We start from the raw sequence: 22,576 nt of genomic DNA, 5'->3' as shown, positions 1-22,576 counted from the left end.
CTGGTCCCCTTGGGGTGGAGGGTGCCCGGGGTCCATGCCTGGGGGCAGCAGCACCCCTCTTGCTGCTAACTTCTCCTCAAGCTCCCAAATCCCACCCTCTTCCTCCGCGCCATCAGGAGCATTTCCATGCTGAAATACTTGTGCTGCCTTCATCATCTCTTCCTACCTCCACCTCCACTGTCCCAGTGAAAGAGCACCTTCCCTGCTGGTGAGATTTAGATTTTAAGCTTGGTGCTTTGGCTGGAGTTCTCTCATGTGACAATGTTTTCTCTTGGCCATATATACTTTGCCCTGAGACGTAGTAGTAAAACTCTTCAATTAGTCTTTCTCACTCTTATCCAGAGCTCAGCCTATTTCTTTAGCCTGAATATTGGCAACATAACTGCCTTTCTCCACTTTTTCTCTTCCACTACTTGTATCACATCCTTCTGCTACAGAAGCCCATAATCTGATTGTGTTTTGTTGTTTGACTCCTGCCCTTCATGTGCTACAGGTATTTAAAATCTGTTGCTCTCTCCTTGATTTTGGGGAGATCAGTTGTGAGGCCTGATGGTTAGATGTGTGTATCACCTATCAAGGTCAAGGGAGAAATGGTTGTCCCAGATTTCTGAGAACTCTGAGCCCAAACCAATAAATCCACTGACCACAAGGAGTACTTTCTGGAATCTCGTTGCCTCTATAGAGGATGGCTGGGAGCAGACCACCACTGCCAGCATTTTTAAAGCACGCTGTCACTTGAAGTAGTCCTGTGCACGTCAGCTGCTAGTGTATGACCGGCTCCTGGCTTTTACCAAATGCTCTGCTTTGTTTCTTTTGTGGGATTAGGCAAAAAACATCAGCAGTAGTGACAGGATATTTTTGAAAGAAAGCGTGCATAAATACCTATCCAGAAACATATGTAATTATTGAGGTCAGGAGCTCCATGGTGGCGGACCTTTGCAGAGCTGACTATAGGAAAGACGCTTTTAATCTAAGTTCTGTTGGCAGTGCACAAACAGCACATGATAGTCTATATACTTTTCTTTTGCTCAATTTACGTGTTTTTTTTTAATGCATGTCTTTGAAAAAATACAATTATATCAATATTGTATTTATATCAGTTGACATGTGAAATCCGGGTTTCTTTACATAAATTGTGTAATTTTGTGAAGTGGTGCATTTAGCAGAAGTTGTTTAAGGTTATACCATTAATTCGTGAAGTTAAAGTGCATCACATGGTAAATAGGTTCCAACCCTTGTTGATTTGCAGCCTACAAATAGGCCATCGAGAAGATTTACCATAATCCATTTGTCATTTCTCATAATAGCTTATAATTCACTCCTGTTGCTGCCACCTTCCTCCTCTGCCATGTTACACTTCTTCACCTGACCTCTGCTCACGTACTTGTTGTCTACTCTGAGCCATTTTAAAGTTTCACTCTGCTTTTCTTCCACTTATTTGAGCTCCTGCTAAGTGACACTGCTCTGTTGAGCCATCCTTAGATTGTTCCTTCTTTGATCGCTTCAAATTGGCTCATACTTTGCACTAGTTCTGGTTTAAAATTAGGCAGCTACTTAAGTGCTTTGCTGAACTTGGGTGTCCTTCATGTAATTCGGTTTAATCTTTTCCCTGCCTCACGGTCTCCCCTCACTGCCTTGTGGTGATCAGTACCATTCTCCTCTCATATAGGCTCTTCCAGCAATGTCAATTTTGCAGTTACTTTTCTTGTTGAACTGGTAGGAAAAGGTCATTAACTTGTTGTCCACGGTCTGTTCCTGGTTGCCAATGAACTGTTCCCCACAAACCAAGGGTCAAGAGTTGCCCTAATGTAGAGCTGATAAGCCCCTGCTCCAGTAGCTGCAATCTCCGCACTTGTACCACACCATCAAGTATAAATGTACACCCAGCAGCGGGATAATGACATGGAGCCACCACCGCAGCTTCCATCGAGATGAGGTTTCAAGGACTGAAACTAATAGCTATTGCAAAAGCTATCAAAATTATATTAAAAACCACAGTATTGCTCTTTCTACTTAGGCCTTTCATCCAAGGATCCCAGTGCGCATTACAAACACCAAGCCAGGCACTTTCCACTAATGCTGCTTCACTCTCCAAGGTTTCCACCTTTAATGCCACCCACCTCTCCTACAGCTTTGATTTCTTTTCTCACCTTTTCCACTACTCCATTTCTTCCAGAGCTTACATACACTTTTTCTATTCCTGCTCCCTTTGCAATAAAAGTCCTGATTTCTGTCACTATCTCTTTGCTTCTTCTCATCCTCCCTCTCCACCGCAGGCCCGCCACCGCTGGCCATTTACTTCAGCAGCCCTCTGACCACCGCTGCTGCTGTTTGCAGATGCAGACATCGCATCCCTCTTTCCACATCCTGCCCCGTCAGGCAAGGGAGCCCCTTGCCCTTGCTGCAGGCACCATTGGTCCCCACTGCACCAGCTGAGGAGCTCCTGTCCCACCAAGGGGTGAGCAGGGGCCGAATGTCTACGCTTGCGGGTAAACCACTTTGCCCGCTATTAAGGGCGAGCAAATTTCCTTGTATAGTGGAGGCGCCGAGATGCTCCGTAAGTGGTTCCTATAGCAACTGTATCCAGGTGAAACCTCCTGCAAGAGCTCCCCTTCCCCCTTCCCCCTTCCCCCTTCCCCCTTCCCTCTCCTTTCTTTGCAGTGGTTTTCCATGGCAGGGGGTGAGCAAAAGGGATGCTAACCAGGCAATTTAATTGCCTTGGGTTCCCCACATGAAACACGTGTTAAGTGCTGTCGCTGGGAAGCGGTGCCGCGTGCCCACGCGATCCATTGGGCGGCTTGTTGGCCAGCCAGGTATCAATGACCATGAATGATCAATATACATGGACTGAGGAAACACCTTCATTTTGTGGAAGGAGAATATCAACTCATTTTTAAGGCTTTGCAAAGGTGTTTATCTGCCACCTTCATTCTATTGTACTTGTCATCTGGGTCCTGCTCTGTGCCCAACAGCCCTGATGCAGAAATCACCACCTCCTTCCACAGTAAAATTATAATGGAGTGCTAAGCAAGGGAGTTAAAAAGGTCTCCTGGGTGCAAGAAAGGAAATTCTCCAGAATAAGTTGCTACAGCATTCGAGAGGGGAAAATACAGACATCACCTCCCTGCTGTGAAGGGAGAACAAGGCCCTGGAAGTGTCGGAGAGCTTCACCTGGGACTTCCATTAGCTTAAATGATGGCTTCAATGGCCACACACTGAGGTCCCCTTTCGGGTCTGCTGTGCCCATCCTACCATTTGTGGGTAGAAGGGACTCTGAGTTATCCTGAGTTCAACCAGCAAAGCTGGCTGGGCAAGTGTAGATCAGCATCCTCAGCCCTTTATCTAAGCTCTCTGGCTTTGCTGGAGAGACACTTAAGGAGTGCCTAAGCCCTTTCTTTGGCAGCACAGTTGGAAGATAATATTCAGCGATGCAGTATGGTAACAAACAGCTCTTGGGATAGGGGCACCATCAACAGAAAAACTGATTTCACAGCCATATTCAATGGTCAGAGCAAGTCCTGTAGGTGATAACATAGCATAGGAAGTACTGAGTTCAGCTCGGCCAAAATTGGAAGCAAAGAGATAACCCATAGGTTATCACACATCTCCTTTGCCAGGGTCTTTGCAGAAGTTATTGGACCTCAATCTTTTCTCTCCAGCCATAAGGGCTAGAAATGTACTCTTCATTCAAACAAAAAGTTAAAGTTATGAAATAGCAAGAGCAGTAGGAGCTGTAAGTAGAACTAATATTTCCATGGCCACAACAAATATATAAAAACTGGCAACACTGGATTTGTTTACATATCTAATCACCTCCTGATGGAATCAATGAGAATCATCCTATTGGTATCAGGGAGCTTCCCATGAGTCCAGAAATTGCTATTTCTGCTAGCAATCATACCAGCTATGTGGCAGTTGCAATATAGGAGCAAGAAACCACAAGAAGTTGCAAAACCCACCACTTCCAGCATCATGTCCCATATTCAGATTTGAAGCCTCTCAGTGTTTAGATCTCCATCATCCTTGGTACATGCTGCTCATGGTAGCTATTTGATGTTGGCAAATTAATGACACAGTCATATCCTCTGAGCAGTTGCTGATAACTGTGAGCATCCCTACAGCCAACGTTCAGGGTCAGATTCCCCTTTCCCTGCCCCACCAGCCTCTGTTAGGACACAAACACAGCTACACAGGGCCTTATTCTGACCCACCAGATGCAGAGACCTGAGTTTCTCACTCCTTGCTATCAGCCTACACCTGCTCACACAGGCACCCAGGGTGCCCAAAGTGTGGCTGTGCCAGAAGGTGCTAGGACAAAGGTGCCAGCAGATATCCAGAGTGGTGGCGATTAACCATAGAAAGGCTTCAGCTCTTCTGCAGTGCTGCACTGTGAGATATCATTTACAGCCAGAGGAGGGTCTTCCTAAACTGTGTGCCAGTGCTGCGTGCTCAAAGCATGGAGCCAGGCTATGGATTAGCTGACTAATCCAGCATGGAGAGAAAGACACCCTGAGCCAACACACTTATCAATTACCTCTCATGGGGAGAGGGATGGATTTTTTTTTGTTTTTCTCCTTAGGGTTCCCTCCTTAGGTCTTGGTAAAGAACTTCCTTTAATTTTTTGCAACTTTAGGTGGACCGTACCATACTGACTTGACTCACTGTATGGGATCACAGGATAATTCAAGCTGGGAGAGATCTCAGGAGGTCTTGATCCAACCTCCAGCTCACAGCAGGGTCAGCTCTGAGATCAGATGAGGTTGCTCAGAGCTTTACCCAGCCAGATCTTGAATCCTTCCCTGGGATGGAGACTGGATAGACTCCCTGGGCAACCTGCTCCAATGCTTGATTGAATCTCCTTGTCAAGGACTGAGAAGGGCCAATCCATTGACATTTTAGGGACTCTGGAGGTTTCACAATCTGTGGTGGAGTACGTCTAGTGAGAGAAGATGTCTGACAGGATTCACTGGCTCTGAGTTGCTATCAGGACATAGGCAGAAAGGTATGATGGCCAGTGAGGGAAGGAAAGATGTGGAAGGAGAAGACCAAGGACACCATGCCTAAAACTAGCTCAAAATCATTGGAAGCGGCTCTAATCTCTTTGAATCTGAAAAAAGACCTGATACCTTTCCTTTGGAGTCCTAAAGTCTGGTGCTCTAAATTCATGGCTTACCATTGCATCTCCAAAGGGCAGAGTCCTCTTGCTCTTGCTTGCGAAACAGGGAGTGATTTTTGCTCTTGGCTTAGAAAACTGCAAGAGGAACAATCTTGATCAGAATCTGTAGAATATGTAAGGGAATTACTGAATGATCTTTAAAACTGCCTGAAAATAACTCAAAGTCTCTGCTGATCTGAACTGTGCTGTCAGCTCTCCCCAGGGACTGCCACCCTTGGGGTAATTGCGATATATCACACGTTGCTTGACATGCCGTGGAACAGGAGGAGCAGCGCAGCCGCCAGAGGCTGAGAAGGAGAAGACCCTGACAAGGAAAAGGCAGGGTCCCATGGCTTTTTTAAGGATCTCAAAAATAAAAGCCAGAAAAATTATTCTGAAAATACCTGAAGAGCTGTGGCCTAGCACGTCCAGCCTTTCTCCTGCCGTGGTCAGCTCTCTGCTCTACTTCATGGTACCCCACTGACAACATGGCTGCTGCCAGCCTCATTGCTTCAAATTTATTTTTAATGCAAAAGATGCTGCAGCAATGGAGACACTGTGATGAACCCGTTGCTGTCACAAAGTGAGGGACAGCTCTCCAACTAAGTGTGGTTCTGACACCAGTTATGATCCAAGTATAACCAAGAAGCAATCTCCAGGTGCAGCAGGAAAAATGAGACAGCAGTAAGCAGATGGTCTGGGAATTTCAGTTTGTTATAACCCTTGAATATCCCAGACGTGCTGACCTTCATGTGAGCCAAATGCCCTGTGACTGGTGTGCCCCAAAAGGAGCCAGCGCAACCTCATCCTCTGTGTCTCCAGACTCTGCCCAGTGACTCTTGCGAAAATCAGGGCTTTGAGAAGGCAAAGCAAAAGAGAAGCATCCTTTTTTGTGCAGGTTTATAGCTAAGACAGGAAGCAGAGACAGTGATCATACGCCCTTGGGAAGAAATGCCATTCTGGCAATGAGGTAGCTATATAGATCCCCTAGCTCTCAGCCAAGGTAGGAGTACATGGCTGCACATGGTGATTGACAGGAAGGAAGGTTACAAGCTCTCTGCTTTTTCTACCTAGAAAAATATGCCAGCACCATTTTCTATTTATGTGGGACTAGCAAAGGGAGGGCTGGTGAGAGGGGAGAAGGGGGCTCTCGGGAAATGGAAAACAGCAGGAGAGCTGGATTTTCTTTGCTACGCTATGCAAATAAAGCAAGCGAACATGACTCTGAAACTGAGCTGATAAATCTGATTCTCATTTCTCAAGAAGGATCCTTTCTACCAACCTGACAATATACACATGCATTACAGTGGAGACAAATTACTCTCTGCAAATGAGAATCTTACCAATTCATTTTTATAACTTACCTGCCTCCTCACCACCAACACATGATTGTTTGACAATTGAATAATACTTAAAGATGTACAAATAAATGCAAATAAAAAATGTCAAAACTCCCAAAACTGAGGGATCAGCACTTTTTTTTCACATGCAGCAGCCAGGCTGGTGCCACCAGGTTCTTTCTAAACAGTGGTGGTCAGTAACAAACATTGCATTGCAAGGAGAAGAAATAACCCGAGCCTTGGATGAGATGTACCATGTACATTTACTATGCGAACAAACTATGCGCCTGAGAGAGGAGCAACATTTGGATTCAGCTATGCTGGAAGCCTGCCACAGCTTAGGAAAAATGTGTGTGAAATGGCTAGAATCAAAAAAGAGCCTTTAATGTACCTCGGCTTTTCAACACATGTTTTTGGCTTCGGAGCTGAGTAACTTTATCGACTCTGAAGAATATACATAATTGTTTTGACGCTGAGGGAGCAGAGAGTGAGAAATTACCATAAGTGCAGCCAAATATTTGCTATTTCTGAGTGGTGAGCCGTGAACTTTCTCTAAGCTGCTGGGAACTGATCAGGGAGATGTTTTCTGTACGGCACAGACCCTGTGTAGGTGTTTGCCCAGTGCGTTGGGAGCAAAAGTCCCGTTGGCTTTGCAGCCACGGTGTTGGAGATTCCTGCACCACCACAAGAATGCCTCAGGTTCGCAGAGGGCTCATCGTCACTGTTTCTTACTGCTCTGTTGTATTTGCTGGCCCTTACTCAGTACTGGTAGATCAGCAATGTTTTTTAAGACTCCAGGTGTCTTTCTTTTAACATCACTCTAATCTTCCTTATTCAGTTCTCTTCCGTCAAATCTATGTCCTCTGGATGGAAGATTTTTCTTCTGCTACACACCCATGCAACAACACCTGCTGCTGCCGGAAAAAACAGAGAGGCTGGAGCTGAAACAGCTGCCAAGGCCATCAGCCATCGCTCCTGACTCACAGGCGAGCGCCGAGTGGATGACTGAAAATTTCTCTTTGATTTCCCTTCCCACCAGGGAAAATTGCTGTTGCCTCAACTGCAGAAGGCAGCTTTCCATCAGGCCCGGCTCTCAGCCAGCATCATGGCCACATCCCCAGGGGAGCAATGCCAGGGGATGCTGGCGGCGCACACCCTGGACTCGCGCTGACAGCAGGGCCCATGGCGGCAGCTCCTCAGAGGAGGGGCTGGTTCAGCAGCACAGCACGACCTTCATGGGAGATGGTGGGACATGCAGTTGGGAAGATGCACGGCTTGGTGGAGGATGCGCCGGCTCAGTGCCAAACGCTCTGCCTGTGACCACATTGGCTCAGAGCTCAAGGTGACTCACACTGCCTCTGACCAGACTTCACTCTGGGGTGTTTGTGTGATTTTTGGTTGCTTCGGCAAATACCACAGAGACCTACCCTCAGAAGTGGTTGCCATATTTTTCAGCTGATATTAGAGAATTGAGGAGCTAAAATGAAAGATGTCTAAAAGTTAACCTTATTCTTTGAGTTGCACATGGCACCTTTTTAATTTCCACTTGCCTTTTCTCTCCTTAGTTTTCTCTGGCATCAGCAGCAGAAATGCCAAACATCACAAGACAAATTGTTCTCCTGGTAGTTCAAGCCCAGAAGGCAAGACAAAATGCTGGAAATATGGCAAGGAAGTCTGCACTATGTCATAGTCACAAATTAAGCATCCCCCATTCAAAAGACTGCTTTCACTCTGCCATAGAAAAGTCCATATTTTCCAGGGTCATTTGTCCTGACTACAAGTTTTGACCTGGATCCAACACATCAAGTCCATGGAAAAAACCACACAATTCTTTATATCCAGTTCCAAGGTACTCTGCATCACACACAAATCAGTTGCAAATTAGCAACAATTTGGCATAGAACCTTTAATTATTTTAAGGGAAAATTTGCTTGATTTAAACAATTTAAAGGGTATGGGAATAATTGAGATGTTTTTAGGAACCATGGATATTTGGGGAGATTACCTCATACAGAGTAGTCTCAAAGGTTTCTGAATTCTCACCGGTGTTAAGAAATCATGGTTCCTTCTCACAAAAGTTTGTAAGTACAATTACTAACAAAAAACAGTGATAAAGCAACAATATTCTTGGAGGAAAGTAGTATAAACCAAAATAGTGTATATGCTCTGCAATTATCCATGTTCATAGACTAGGTTTCTACAAACTGTAAGGACAGTCCTTGGCTCAAATAAAATATTTATTACTAATAAATAATTGTTGTAGAGCTTCAAACCCCCCCACTGAGCCTGGACCCCACTGCACAAGGCTTACTGGGCCTTTCCTTTACCCTCCTTTGTAATTCAGCTTTGCATTTGTGGAAATCAGGTTTTCTTTGTAAAATCATGGCTGTTGAACAGACAAATAGACTTTACAGGGAGTCACCCTTCACCTGTCAGATTGAACAGCAGTTCTGTTTTATGAAGTACACTCTGTAAATGTCTTTACGTATGGAAAAATAATTGCCTGTGTCTATAAAAAACTCTGATGTGACAGAAGACCCAGACTACAGAAGGCAGTACCAGCCCTAGTTTTAAGGATATCTGACTACAGTTAGATAGTCAGCTTTTTGTTGAATGATACCCAAAACACCCTATGGTTCCAATTGTATTTAGCAAGCAGACTAGAGAAAGCTTTAGTCTTTCAAAATAATTTTAATGGAAATTATTTCAATTCTTCAAAAAATTAAAAGCAATAGAAATTAAATTTTTCCCCACTAAGTTCATTGATCATACAAAGTTATGTGATTGTAGTTTCGATAAATAACCATAGTAATGCAGTATGTTATACTACCTTTGAAACTACCTGGAATATATGATATTGCAAGTACTTGGTAAGTACAGCACAAAGGACATATTCTCTGCTCTTCATCTGAAATAGGAAAGCTATTTAGTACTTGTAAAACATGTTAAATGAAGTTTGCTCTCTCTTGGAGGCTGTTTTTTCTTCGTTCTGTGCAGGTGGAATGTTTGAAAATTGCACGAGACGGGCACTTCTGGCACTTCAGCTTGAAGTACCAAATGTCAGCAAAGTTTAAGGCTGCAGTGTTATTCTGTGTGACAGTGGCTGTATTTTCATTTTCACCTATTTACATATTCACCGTCAGAAATATATGGTAGTTATTGTGTAAAAGGGGCCTATTTAGGAAGAAAAGGCAGATACCATTTCTTAAAGTTGTTTGTTAGTCAAAAAGCATATACGCAGTCAAAAAGCATATACGCACCATGAAGTGTATAATAAAGCTTTAGCCAGGAATGTTTATACCAGGAAGAGGAGCCAAACAGGGGCAAAGAACCAAAACAGAAAAAACAGAGACGGTCAGCTCTTCACAGGGGTTGCTGAACTCCTGCAGGTCATGCCGCAGTAGAAAACCATCTGCCATGTATAAAGTGAAATAGCTCAGCTCTACTTCTCAACAAGTCCACACTGCATTTACTCAAGAAAATAATAACCCAGTTTGGCGAGCACAAAATATCCCATCCAGGGGTCCCTTTCTGTCCCTTCCCCAGCTCTGTGAAGACCTCAGGCCTGGGAAGGAGTTAGAGTTGCCATGATACTACAATTTGTGCAACTGAGATGCTATTTCAGCTGGAGGGTTGTGACTGTCATGATTTCATTCTTACTGGTATTTCTGCTCCTGGTTTCCCCACACAACCCGCTCTGCTGCTTTTGGGAACTCCCTGGTGCACATCTGAGTGAAATGTTCAAGTATTGCCAACGGAGTGTGCGAGGAGGGCTGGTCTCCCCAGCTTGGTGGCTCAGGCACGAAACAGAAAGTGGACTATAAGTACAAAGTGACGGGATGAAAGTTATTTAGCTGGGCGCTTTAACAGGGATTTTTTTTACAGATAGGTTTCACTTTGCTACCAGTAAATTATAGTGATGATGGCAGGAACCACTTAAACACCCAAAAGCACTACATCTCCACACTGACTCCGAGCTACAGCTCACCCACCTCAGCACCTAGTGGAGTGTGCTACAAACCCAGACTCCCCATGGGGACCTCTCTTATAGATACCACGATGGCACCAAGACCACAGCAGCTACTCCAGGGTGACAGACGCAGCAACAAAAGCAGTACAACTTCGAGGTCAAAAATCTAATTTTAAAGGAGTCAAGAAATACTTTTGACAGAGGCAGGTGGTGTATTTTCCCATTACCAGCCACTTAGATCTCTAATGAAAGGTCTAGTAAGGATCGCTCCCAGAAGCAAACATGGTTATCTGTGTGTAGGACATCATCAGGCAGCAGGCACAATTCACTTGCCTAATTAACCCAACACTTCTGTTGTTGGCCCATGTGGGATAATATTTCATTTCCCTGTGGGAAAGGTTTGCTGTGGTTCCTCTAGCAGCATTGCTTGTAGACCTCCTTCCTTCCAGCATCTGAGCAAGCACAGCTTGCCGTCCTGGCTGAAGCCACAGACCGTTGGCTCTTTCGGTTAAAAAGTGATCTTGCTTCGGCAAAGTCCCAAGTGTTCTCTGTGAAGACTATACTTAATATCCAGAGCATTAAACAAATTGGTGTTTGTGAGCTTTGGAAGAAAAGGCATTTGAGTTTGAATGCAAAGGCCAGTCCTGGGTAAACCTGGGGTCTCCACTCATACAGAGCCACATCTGTGACAATCAGAGCTGAAAGGGGAGCTTTAACCTCTGGGGTTGATGGAGAACAAAATGATGAAAGGATTTTTTAGATGCGAAAAGACGGATCAAGAGTTTTACTAAATCCTGGGTCGGAGGGAAGGTTGAAAATTGCCTTTGCTCTGAATCTGGGACATTTCAGGCTGAAGCAGGTGTGCCTCACATCTTGAACATTTCACGTGTTTCCATTTAATTCCCTCTATTTTCAATTCCCATTCCCTCAGATTTTATTTACTTGTGTCGTCCAACAACATGATAGCAAAACCAGCCAAGCTGCAAAGCTTCTCTCTAAATGCCTGATTTAAATAATGCATCCATTAATTTTTGCACCAATAGTGGTACAACATAAAATAGTACATTATTTTTCAGAATCTGATTCTGCAAACATTAGACCATTTGACTAAAATATTCTTAATGTATAAATAAAGTTACTCTTGTGCATTAGTGTTTTCAGGCTCAAAGCTTTAATGTGTTATTTTAAAATACAAATATTTTCCAAGGTGCAAAATATAAATGCAACTATATGTAAGTCTTCACTGAAATGAAGCATGAAAAAAAAGTAGTGATGAAGGCTTTTCTTCCTGCTGCTGAAATAGAGGACTTCTACTAATTTTAACAGAACATCCTTAATATATACCTAGAATATTATGTGTATAGTAGGTTGTTACTCTGTAATTGGTTTGGCTGATTACAATGATTACACTAAGTTGGCACAATAGTATAGCTACCTGGTGAAAGTACTTCTCCAGAGCCCACAGAAATCTGCTCACTGGAGCCCATATTGTGTGTTTGGAGGTCAGAAATTCTGATTTACAAGCGGCGTTTTAACATTGGTTAAATTTAATTTAAAAATAAAGCTCAGTATTTTCCAAGTGCTCCTTAAAATAAAATTAAAAACCCTTTCCTGTGGACTGAAATATTCCATTTTAATTTTGTCAGATTTTAAGAGATTGTCTTATCTCCCGTCTGGGCTAAATCCAAGAAAGGTTATTTCAAAACACATTAAAGTAACATTTTGCTCTCTACATGTAAAATGGGAAACATTTAACACCACTAAACTTGTCTGTGATCTGGATAGGGCGTTGCAATGGTGATCCCCTTTGCTGGAGCTGTGCTCTTCCATAGAGAGGTTTTGATGCCCGGCTTTAGGTATGCACTTAGGTAAGCATCACCAGGAGGAAGGAGCAAGAGCTGAGTTCACACCGATGGCACCTGCCACCCATGCGAGGAGCAAACCTGGGGACCTCTGCCCTCAGCCATCTTCTTTTTTACACATAGGTGCCAACACCTGTACGCAGCTGAATGTCACCAGCGTGGGGCTGGTCTGGCTTTGCAGGCTCAACCTCTCCCATCCCCCTTGCAGCGGGGCAGCAGGTCCCCAGCGGGCGCGGGGGCTGAAGGGTGCCAGCAGTGCGCGTGGCTGAGGACAGAAGTCGGGTCTTCCCTGTGATCCCTTGTGCAGGGGTGGGGGGTGGATGGGGCGGCTGCCAGCCTCAGAGGGGAGGATTTAATCAGCAATTCTGTGTTTCAGCAAGTTGAATAACAAAGTCCCGATGTCTCAGCTCTTCGAACAAAGAAGGAAGCAACACCACACAACGCCGCTTCCCAACGCCCATCCCTCCCTGGCATCAAGTGCAGATTGTTAATGGCTGGCAAAGCTGCTGTGAAAGACCTGCCGTTCTCCCAGTGGGCTTCCCTCTGCAAGTGGGGGCATTGCACCCCTTTGTAGGGGCACGGAGCTGCTGGGCATCATGCTCCCCGGCCACATACTGGCAATAACTTTCTGTCAGCGAGGGGGGAGAAATGGCCTCGCTCCATTGCAAGGAGTATTAAATGCTTTTAGCAAGCAATGACCACCCTTAACGATTTCCAAGAGAGGAAATGAACCTCCAATCAATTATGACACTTGATTAGGTTACTTAAATTGCTGAATCTCCAGCAAAATCAGCAGTGCCAACTCCCTGACACCATGTGTGTGATTCGATGGCCCTTATAGTAATGTAGCTCTGCACACCTCCTGTTTTATGTACGTTCCCTTTGCTGTTACTCAACTTCCATCTCATTACCGGGAGCGTGGATTTCCACCTCGTCATTTCACAACCTTATTTGAGCATCAGTCTGGTGATCGCCCCGTGATTTTTAGGCAGATTTTTTTTTCCTTGAAATGCTAATGCATTCCCAATAAAAACAAGCACAGGCCTGTGATTGTAATATTGCCTTTCCTCAGTTTCATTTCAAATGAAACAGAAATGCAACTTCAAAGCCATCGAAGCAATGGATGACTATCAAAGAGAGCATTGGCCTATGATAACATGAAAGACCACTTTAATAGGAAAGTCTTATGGGAATTTCTAGTGATCATTAATAGCATGTAATTCGCTTATTTGCTAATTATAAGAGTGGCAGTGATAGTAGTAAAGTGGAATATTGAAAACAGTGTACTGTATTACCACAGCGCTGACCCCACTGAGAAGACAACATCCACTCTTCTTCCCACCCCACCACCTTTGCCCCCTCCGAGGTGGCAGCTGAGAGGAGCCTGCGGTTCCTCTCTGCTGTTTGGTGCCCTGGAGCTCTGTGCCCCTTCCTCTGGCCCAACACCCCTCCGCGTCATTTGTTCCATTTATTAGCGAGGGGGAGCTTTTAATGCCACACACTAGAAGTGAAAAATCTGTGGGTGACTACATTTACTAAATCCCCTGACCGAGGTGGAAGGACAGATGGCAGATTGGAGGATGCAGGGTCCATGGGAGGTGTAACAAAATACGGACCCATCTGGGTCGAGTCCCAGGGAGGGTAGGGGTTGTACTGAGGTCGAAGCTCTCCTGCAGTCTGTAAGCCTGTGAAAAGGCATCTCTGACAATCTGAGCAAGACTGTTTTGGCAGGGGAAAGCAAAAAATGAGGTATCTTTTATGAGAAGATACAAATTTCAGATATGTAAATGTTGGGTGATTGAAAATAGTGAGAGCTACATTGCTATAAATTCAGCAAACTTTACCAGATAAAAATGACCAACAGGGTCTCAGACTGTGAATTCCTTAAAATAGCAGAAATATTCCTGAATAGGTGGTGTGGGGTTCCCAAAAAAAAATGGAGTTTTCATTTATTACCATTTCCTCAGCACAGACCCAGGAGCTGCTGAAACTCTGCACAACGAGTGATGGAGTGAAATACCCTGCCTGGCAAATCACTGGTGGGTCTGGCTGCCACCCCTACAGCTGGGCACAGGTCCTCCACTGGTGGGTGGCAGGTAGAGGTGCAGAAGGGGACCTCCGCCCACCCAGCCGCTCCCTGCCCTGGGATAAGGAGTTGCCAGTAAACCTCATAGAGTCTCCTGCTCTCTTCCGTGTTTATCCTGATCTCAGATCTGAAACGTGTAGCTCAACGTGGCACATTCCCACACAGACTCTTGGCTTCAGGAACTAAATATTTTCTGAAAAATAAAAATTTCTGTCCAGACACATTCTGGCTAACACTACAGGGTGTGCCCAGGTGGGGACATGCAACAGCTTGCACAACGAGGTGTCTTTGGAAAACCAGCAGCTACTTCCAACATTTCAAAGTAAGCAAAACCAGAACACGCTCCTGCAGGAGTATCTACCCAGGGAAAGGTTTCTCCCCAAAGGACATCCACCTGGGAGCTTGCCATCACTTTGTAAAACAGACATGTTGACGTATAGACAGAGAGGCACAGCTCAGGCCCTAGTGCCACTCTGCATACCGGACACTGGCAAAACACCTGCAGCACTCAGCCATGGGGATCAGGCACAAGCATTCATCCTGATGCAACACATACCTCCTTGAGGAACGCCAGATCCTTTGCCTCTGAGGTGGTCCCAGCCTGAATTCAACACTTCTTACCCTCTTCAGTTCAGTGGCTGTTGTGGCTTTTACCTCTTTTGCATTTCTACATCTCTCTTGCTTTCTCTACAATTATATTTTTTCTTTCCTCATATGTTTTTCCAAACCCACTAATGCAATATTTGACTTACCCCATCCCCTCCCAAACTAACCACATATTTGTTTTCAAGATTTTCCAGCAGTAGGTTGAAGAGGTTCAACTCCTTTCATGAATGTCGGGCAGTTTCTCCAATCACTTGAAGTCTCAGTAAGAGCAATCAGTGATGACGATTAGCAGTGCTCACTACAGAGCTGATGCTGAAGTGCCTCAGACGATCACTGTTGCTCGTCGCTCATCGTAGCTATAAAAGTCACCAGCTTGCACCATCCTCCTGTGAAGGCAAAAATGCTCCTCCATGACCATTTCCCCACTCAAAACAGGACACCTGTGTCTACTTGCCAGCAGCACTAGTGGGACGTCTCTGACGGGAAGCATTGGCTGTAGGGATGCTCCTCCTGGCCAGGCTCTCCCAGTAGCTGACCCCTCCAAGCACAGAGCCTCTGGTCTGGCCTCTTACAGCTGCTCTTCAGGCACGTGGGACCTTCACTGTATTAAGGTGGTTTTGTACTGTGACACTTACCTCTAAACTACCTTGTCAATATGCAGAATATTTACATTTCTTGCTATGGGAAATCTTCTCTTGAGTCAGTTCTGTGGTTCTTCCCTGCCCCTTTCTCCCATTTCAAAACCTTTGTGGAAAGGGCAAAGGTGAGACCAGCACGAGACTCTTCCACCTACTGAAACTGGCTTCAACAAAACCGGGGAGGAAGCTCCCTGAGTGCTCTTGCTAATATGACTTCCTAGGGGAAAAATCACTTCTATGTTCCCATAGCTGAAGCTCACAACACAGTTCCAACAGGATGGACTCCAGCCACTGGACTCCAACCAGTGCCCCTTGGAAACATCAAGTATTTGAGAATTTGTACACCTTGGTCAGTAATTTGAAAGTTTGTAACGAGTTTTAATCTAGTTCAGATCTAGTTAAGTCTAGTATTTAAATCCCTGCCTCTGCAGTTTTCTGAAGAAGGGGTGCAAGGATACCCGTGCCGCTTACACACAGAAGAACCCAGCAGTCCCGTGGTGCCCAGGGAGCAGCTCCATACACACCACGAACAACCCTGTGGTGCTTCCTCAAGTCCATGGCTGCAGACCATTTTTACTCCATGTCGTCAGGCTCCAGGTTCTGATCCCACATGAAACTGATGAACACCCTTTGACATCAATGAAGATAAAGCGGGAGGAGATAAGGACCTGGGAGGCAGACTGCCTGATTCAGTGCCTTCTGTGATGGAAGAGGTTACAGATGGTACAATACGAACTCACATTGCATATCATTAATGCACAGCAAAAATCACTGCAGTGCTGAGCAGAAAGACAACGGGAGAGCTATGGTGAGAAAGGACTGAGAGGCTCGGCTGCACTTATCCCCTTTAACCTGTCCATATTTCCATACTGCCATTCCTGCATTGCACCTACACCCTCTTGCTCAACCATCACAAAGCATCAAGAAGAAGCCTACTCTTGATTACCAGCTCCATGGTGGACAGACTACTACATCTGAGGGAGAAAAATCTTTCCATGGCTCAATTCAGAACCTGCTGTAAAAATGTACAGCCTGAATTTGCTGCATAAGTGTACAGCCTGAATTTGTCTAACTTGAACTTCCAGTCTCTCAGTCTTCCTCTGCCTTTATTGTGAAGTTAAAAAGCCATCTCCTTATGGGACAATTTTCTTCTCCATAAAGGAACTTGAGAACTAGATCAGATCACCACTCAGCTGTCACCTAGACGAAACAAATTGACCAAGTTCCCTATGCCTTTTAGGCATGCTGTTTTTCATGCTAGGAAGAGACCTCATTTCATATCAGCCTTTTCAATCCAGAAGCAACCTGGATCCAGGCCATTTTATCCACTGAAGCTGAACCAGGGTGTCCCTTGCTTCATCCTAACCTCTTCACTCAGGAGACTTTCTTTCCTTTCTTCTGCCTGCCCCCGACCATCCATTATTCGTGCTGTTTTACCAATGGCCATCACAACCCACTCCATCCTCTCTTGCAGCGTAGCCTGTGTGTTGTTTCTGCCTGCCTGAGAGCCTCAGGGCAGGGGGGCCATGTCTGTTGCTGTGTTTGGAAAACCACCGTGCATGCCTGGTGTGACAGAAAGCTACTGCTAAAGCGTGTGTTTTCTCAATAAACAATGTAACCTGCAAGCCCCAGATATCTGTATAACATCAAAGTTATTTTTAAAAAGAACAGCAATTTCTAAATATGTCATTGCAACCACAAAAAAGGAACCTATTTATAACTGTAATATATACATTCTATTTAAGATGAGTCACACCGTTTCTGCAGCTCCATCAAACTGCAATCAAATCTCTACCCATTGGTTTTATAATTACTCTTTTAACTGCTGTAATACCTCTAAGGCTTACCCCATACCAGACCCTCTTCGTGGTACAGACAGCCAGCACCTACAAAGGGGAACAGACAGTCTCTAATGAGGCAAGCTTCAGCCTAGTAATGCCTAGAAATGACATCCTGGGAAAGATGTACAGTACCAATGTAATCTTACCCATGCTCACAGGCAGTGAAACAGTATTTTGCTCTCTCTTCTAATGGACATTGATCATAGAGTAGCTGAGCAAGGAACAGAATCCAATGCACATTTTTTTGAAATCCCTTAAATTTCTTAGCACCTAATGCTTCATCTGTGAAATGTCAAGTCAGAGGCTGGGAGAAAGTCACGCTCCTAGGCTGAAGCCCAGGCTCCCGGTAGGCACACGCAGTAGCACCCGTCTTGCTGCCACATCTGCACAGCCCGTTCCTCTTCTGCGGTACCAGGGATCAGCTGCAGCCACAGCCTGTCTCTGAACAGACTGAAGAGCCACACCTGGTTGCAGCGCTGAGTGGTCAGGAGATGGGGTGAGAGAGGCCCTGTGGTAAGAGAGCCAGAAGAACTGAGCTCATCCCATACTTTGGTACGGCACCCTCTGCGTTTTTAATATGCCCCAGGAAAAAAAAAAAAAAAAAAGATTAATATGCCCTAAAAAGCCACTGGAGCAATAGACTTGTAATGGATCCATTTACACTACTGGTTACATTAGAGGTCTTGCCATTCCACATGTATAATTTGGGGTGAACCCCTCTTTACAGTGATTCAACAGTAGTGCCATGTGATGTGCTCACATACTCTCTGAGATGCTGCTTTCTGCTTAGGAGTGATTTTCATCCTTTCCCATTTTAACCTTCAGGTAGAAAACGGGTTTTTTTATCTGGCCTCTTGCTGCCATGGTTTCCTGTTTGACCTGATGTCCTGCTGGGGTCCTCCTCCACGAAAACGTGCTGGGTCTCAGCTCTGCCAGTTTAAGCACCAGCTCACACTCACCTGCATGCAGGGCACAACAGACAGCTTGGGAAGGGAGGAGGAAAACTAACGTCTTAAATACTTCAGAGTCAGATTGATCAAACTCTTCTGCTAGAGCTTACGCCTCTTTGTGGATTTCTGACCTGAACCGGTTCAGAAAGCAGCACTGAGCTGAGCACAAACAGAATCGTTACACGTTTGTTTTCTGGATTTGCTAGTACCACCCAGCTGCCCCAATGCTTTCCCTGAGGGAGAAGTGGCTGTACAGCATCAGTTTGTTACCCAAGTCTTGAAAAACAAGGCCCCGACATTACTGCCAGCTTGACAGTACCACTGAACAGCCCCGTGACTGGGACAATTTGTCCTTTTAATCTTTATGGATCTTTAATCTTTAGAAGCTTGCATTGTATAGTTCCACCACATCCTATTCAGACACTGCAAACCGATACCACCAGAACGGGAAACACAGCCCACCACCCGCCCTCCCCAGCTGCCCTATCTTGACTTTTACATCTCACAGACTACCAGCTCCCTCGGGAAGGAAATGGTTTTATTTTGCTCATGGCAGGAGGAACCCAAGGCCCCTGGCTGGAGTATTGGCAGGGCTGGTTTCGCATCCTCGGTGAGCCACGGAGCTGCCGTGCCTCCATCAGGTGCAATGTAAATCCAGACCAGTGCCTGTTCCTTTTCATTAAGAGCCTTGAGCTCACTGCAGAAAAGATGAAAAGGGCTGGTCATTATCCATTACATGTGACCCATTCACTTGCTGATGGGCTGGTTTTCATCTCCCTGCCCTGCCTGTAGGCAAGCATCCCCCAATAGCCTCATCTGCTTTTTTTATTCTCCACCATTTATTTTCCTGGGGGCCTTGTCAATGGTGGCTCCGTTCCTTCCCCATGCCTCCCAGCGCCGCAGATTCAGAAGCATTAAAAGGTTCCAGCTCACGCTAACAAATTCCAGAAAGTCTGACGGTTTATTATGAAGCCAACATAGGAAGGATTTGAGCAAAGCACGATGTAACGAGAGAGCCGGGGAGATGCAGAGCACAGCCGCATCCTGGAAACGTGCAAAGGCGAACGGGAAGGGGAGGCGGGGAGCATTTGGAAGCCCATTAAATGAGGGCTTATCATCCGATTTATGTAAATCACTTCAAATGCCTTCATTTATTAAAAGTATTAAGCCGCATTACTGTTTGCCTTTGGTCTCCTAATTTGGTTGCTAATGTTTAAGACAACTGTTGAAATTAATTCGAAATTAATGTTCCTATATAATTACTTAATGAATTTCACATTCACTGCCCTTAGCTCTCAGTTGACAAAGGATCTCACCCACCGCATGTAAGAGGTGGAATACTGGCTGTGATTTTAAAACTGTTGCTAAATTATAGTTTGCAAATATTTTACATTTATATCACACACTTCATCTTGAAGGATCTCAGTGTGTTTGAAATGTTACATAACATTCATTCTTTAGTAAAATTCCATCACAAAAACTTTCTGGGCATCAATCTTCTTACTTCTCTGCATGCCTTGGAATTAAATCAAATTTAGCTGTATTATTATGCAAACACAAAATCATACCTGCATTAAAAGATTATTATTAGGGCTGTAAAGTCAGACACTTAAAAGATAGGAAATGCTGAAACTGTAACTCTGTGCAATATAAATTCCTTTTTCCATATATACGTATTCTCATAGTCTTTAATGTCATGATCATATATTTTCCTATACTCCCTCCCTCCCTCCGGGGACTTATTAGTCCTTGTTAGGGCTCAAGAAAAAACAGGATAAGAAAAAATAAGGTTCAAGAAAAAACTTGCAGGGGAAGGTAGCGACTTGTGGAGTCCTTGCCTCATTCCGTACAAAAGCTGCAAAGGTTGTAATGCGTGTTCCTCCTTTTCTGGGTGGCTGACTTGATACCCCATAAATCCTGATCAGCAGGAATGCTGAATATGCACAGCAGTTACTGAAGCTAAAGAAACATTCGAACGTGCAGAGCATTTTACGTACTACCGAACCCAGTGAAACATGAGGTCCTGGGGTCTCACACTGAGCACTTAAAATTAGCGTACACTTCAAACAGGGGAACACACTTCTCCTTCTCCCAGGGATGGTGGAAAATGTGTTAGAGCATTTGCAAAGCACGCAGACCCAAACTTACTGGCTCGTTCTGTACAGCACACAGTGGACACTGTGCAATAAGCGGGAACAGGACACGCTGTGACCCCAGAGCAGAAAGTATCAGGGGAGCTGTTGGTGCTGTTGGGCAAGCTAGCGGAGGGAGGCAGGGAGCCGATGGGAAAACAGCAAGGGCTTTTCTGAGACAAAAGAGCAGAACCAAAGGCTTTCCAGACAGCCTTAATGCAGACTGTGCACCATTTTGTGTGCTTACCTGTGACTTTGCATTTCTTCTTACGTGTGTATAGTTTCTTAAGGATCAGGGTAAAGCGAGAGTGCAAAACTCATTAGCAATCAGGGACCCTTCAGAGCTTTCCTCCTAGTTAGCTGAACAGTGCTGTGCCTTGGGACATCCTCAGCACCTAGACCAAGGCAAGTCGACCTTCCCCACGCTGCAAAACACCAGCTCAGCCTTCACGTAGAGGAGAGCCGTAGGTGCATGCACATACCCCGGCATGGCTCAGGCTAACGACACCGTGTCCAAGTCTCACAGCTCAGCTGAGGGACGGGCTGGTGAGGAGGTTAGGTTCCCCCAACATGGGGCGATGTCAACCTCTTCGTGACCTGAATCCCCTTCCCACAACAGGGAACAGAGACTCCCGGCAGCCCACACCCAGACAATCGCCGCATGCACACCTCCACGTGTTGTCCTACTTTCTTAACTAGAAAGCCCAACCTCTCCTGCCACCGCATTCCCACCCTTGGCAGACTGCAGATCCTCCTTCCCGAATCCCTGTCTTCTCTCAGTGCGTCCTCCCTCACACCCCCAATGCATTCCTATCCCCCACGCTTCATGCACCCCTCAGCTAACAGGGATCACTGCAACATTTCCAGGAAAGATCTCCAAAGAAAACCTCTCCCAGCATGGCCAATCTAAAAACCTCAAGCCTCCAAGCACCCGGGAAGGTAAGTTCCTTTTAAAGTTGCATAGCAGGTAAATGAGGGTGAATTGCTATGGTGACTTCCTGGCCAACCACTTCAACTTCCCTCTAGAACACCAAAGCTGTCAAAGATGAAAAAAAAAAAAAAGGGGCAAAAAAAGTCTTTAGCTTGTCTCAAAACCAGCTGGGTTTTCAAATTTTTAGAAAGAAATAAAACAGCCGATCTGAAGTAGAAAGGTTCCCAAGTTATTTTTACACTAGAAAGCTTAACAGGAACCATACGACCACACAACAAACTTGAGGGCAAAAAAATTAAGAACAGTGTAATGATACAGGCCATCAGCCTCTATGAAGTGCTTGATTTTGCAATAAGCTACGTTCTCCCAGCACTTTGCACGACTTCTTGTTTACTCCTTTGCAACAAATTCTCTTAGGCACACAGCATTATATGACCTTATCATCAACCCACCTTCAAAGCAGATTGCTCTTTTTTTTTTTTTCCAGCTGGGGTTTGAGGTCACATGCTAGCAGCTGAAGGTTATTCCTGCAAGAGAGCAGAGCCATCAGACCACCTCAGCCTAGGCTTCCCTTCCAATTCTGCTTTTGTGTCAATATCTTTTTCTGCTTTCTTCACAAGACAACTGTGGCTCAGCAAAAGCTAAGATTTCTTGAGGCAAAGATGCTTTTCCCCCTCCATGGCTTCCTCCTGCTGCTAGCAATTGATGGGACAGGGCTGCCTTAGCCAGCTTTCCAAAATCCTGTAATGGAAAGCAGCTGTCCCTATCCAAAGATTGCACCAGACATCTCCGTAATTCTTTTGTCATTTTCTTTTGGTCAGCCTCATTACTCAACTTCCCAATACTGATGTGTTAAACACCAGCAATCCCAGAACTGTACTGAACATCCTTTTTTTCCTCAAACTCCCAACACTAACTTGAAGATGTTTTCATCGCTATTTGCCACTCAATACGCAGACTTTTCTATTTGTTACTTGTCAAAAGATGAACTCCAGCACTTTGATTTCTACCGAGTTGGGCTGCATGAGCCACACATTTCAATCTGAACAAGTCACTTACTTGAGC

The sequence above is a fragment of the Nipponia nippon genome, unplaced genomic scaffold (assembly GCF_047370975.1).
Source record: "Nipponia nippon isolate SJK-2023a ecotype South Korea unplaced genomic scaffold, ASM4737097v1 scaffold_1, whole genome shotgun sequence".
Classification (NCBI taxonomy): domain Eukaryota; kingdom Metazoa; phylum Chordata; class Aves; order Pelecaniformes; family Threskiornithidae; genus Nipponia; species Nipponia nippon.
This window is presented reverse-complemented; position numbering follows the sequence as displayed.